This window comes from Symphalangus syndactylus, chromosome 3 (assembly GCF_028878055.3).
Source record: "Symphalangus syndactylus isolate Jambi chromosome 3, NHGRI_mSymSyn1-v2.1_pri, whole genome shotgun sequence".
NCBI lineage: Eukaryota > Metazoa > Chordata > Mammalia > Primates > Hylobatidae > Symphalangus > Symphalangus syndactylus.
Window position 1 is genome coordinate 10,674,732 of NC_072425.2, and position 2,336 is coordinate 10,677,067.

Sequence of the window (2,336 nt, forward strand, 5' to 3'; positions counted from 1 at the left end):
TACTGAGGATTAAGACTTCAACACATAAATTTTGGGGGCTGACCAGGCACAGTGGCTTATGCCTGTAATCCCAGCACTTTGGGAGGCTGAGGCAGGGGGATCACTTGAGGTCAAGAGTTCAAGACCAGCCTGGCCAACATGGTGAAACCCCGACTCTACTAAAAATACAAAAAATAATCAGTTGTGTTGACACCTGCATATAGTCCCAGATACTCAGGGGGCTGAGGCAGAAGAATTACTGGGACCCAAGAGGCGGGGGTTGCAGTGAGATGAGATGTGCCACTGCACTCCAGCCTGGGTGACAAAGCAAGCATCTCAAAAAAACAAAAACAAAACAAAACAAAACAACAACAACAACAAGAAAGTGGGGTGTTGGCTATGTGCAGTGGCTCATGCTTGTAATCCCAGTACTTTCAGAGGCCAAGGCAGGTGGATTGCTTGAGCCTAGAAGTTGGAGACCATTCTGGGTAACATGGCAAAACCCATCTCTACAAAAAATGCACACACCAAAATTAGCCAGGCATGGTGGTACACACCTGTAGTCCCAGCTACTTGGGAGACTGAGGTGGGATGATCACTTGAGCCTAGAAGGCAGAGTTTTCAGTGAGCCAAGATCCCTCCAGTCTGGGCAACAAAGACTCTATCTGGAAAAAAAAAAAAAAAGAAAAAAAAGAAAAGAAAGGAAAAGAAGAGAAAATAGAGTGTTAAAGTCACCAACTATTATTGGTGGTCTAATGTTTCTCACTTCAATTCTGTTAGTTTTTGCTCATATGTGTTGGAGCTTTGTTGTTATGTGCATGGATGTTTATAATTGTTATGTATTTTTAATTTATTGAGTATTTTAGTATTATATAATGTCTTTCTTTGTTTCTTATAAAAATTTTTGCCTTAAAGTCTATTTTGTCTGATATGAGTATAGCCAGGCCAGCTCTCTTTTAGTTACTGTTTACATAAAATATCTTTTTTCATACTTTTAACCTATTTTATTTTTTGACTGTAAAGTGAATATCTTATATATAGACAGCAGATAGTTAGATCCTGGTTTTTAAAAAAAATCCATTCTGTCAGTCTCTGCCTTTTACTTGGAGAATTTAATTCATTTAGATTTAATATAATTATTTATGCAGAAGTATTTACTTCTGTTATTTTTCTATTTGTTTTCTAAATATCCCTTTTTTTAACACTCAAAATTGATTTATTTAAAGGTTTCACAATAGCTATGTCCAGGCATTTAGGCTTATGGGAAGTAAAATTAAAAGAGGATACTTTTTTCCCAAGGAGAATTTCTTTAAAACCAAGCACATTGCTAAATAGCAACATTATACTTGGTAAACAATAATTGGCAACAAAATAAGTTTAATATTCTGCCCAAACCAGTCCCAGATACTGTTTAATAACCAAGATACAAACTAATTTTGTTGTAAGAAGCCTAGACCAATTTTATCAAACAAGTCCTTGGTCAGATATCCGGTTTCATTTAACGTTTTGAAAGTTCATTTGACAGTCAGTCAAGTCCCTCTTACAGACCAGTTCCTTGTGTTGCACAAGTGGCTTGAACATACCATGTTCTGTTATGAAGAGACTGAAGACCTAGTTTATCTGTCATTTCACTGATGGCCATATCATTTGGCAAATCCTGTTTGTTTGCAAAAAGCAGCAGCACTGCATCTCTCAAGTCATCTACCAGAAGCATTTTCTGCAGCTCATCTGCTACTTCCTGAATTCTTCCACGATCATTGCTATCTACCAAACAATAAGACCCTGGGTATTCTGGAAGTAATGCTTCCAGAGAGGCCTAATTCTATCTTGATCACCAACATCCCATACTGTGAAACAAGTGTTCTTATACTCTACTGTTTCCACGTTAAAACCAGTGGTAAGAATGGCGGTGACTATCTCTCCTAACTTCAGTTTATACAGAATGATAATCTTGCCAGCAGCATCCAATCCAAACAGCAAAATGTGCATTTACTTCTTGCCAAAGAAGCAGGAGAAGAGGGAGGAGATGGTGAGGCCCATGGTGGTAGTGCCACTTGCAATGAGCAGAAGCAGAAGTGGTTTGGGGCAGCCCCCTGCTTTCTCCTTACACACTCCCAGGCAAACTGAACAAGAGAGAAGAGAAAGAGCAGAGGAAGAAAGAGGGAGGTAGGAACATTTCACTGGCCGCTGTGCCAATGAAGCTCCAAGACACGAATTCTTGCGGAGAGGACCTTCTAGGCGACTGTCAAGGCAACTCCAGCTCTAGCCTTTAGGCTTTGGCTGCGCCACGTCACGCGGCTGCTGCAGCAACTCTGAAATATCTTAACTTTTTTTATGCCCCTGTTCCTCTACTGCTT

At 39.8% G+C, this 2,336-nt stretch overlaps 1 pseudogene; it reads right to left on the reverse strand.

The window, feature by feature from the left end:
- Positions 1-1,205: 1,205 nt before the first annotated feature.
- LOC129478277 (ADP-ribosylation factor 4-like) lies at positions 1,206-2,019 on the reverse strand (annotated as a pseudogene).
- Positions 2,020-2,336: the final 317 nt, after the last annotated feature.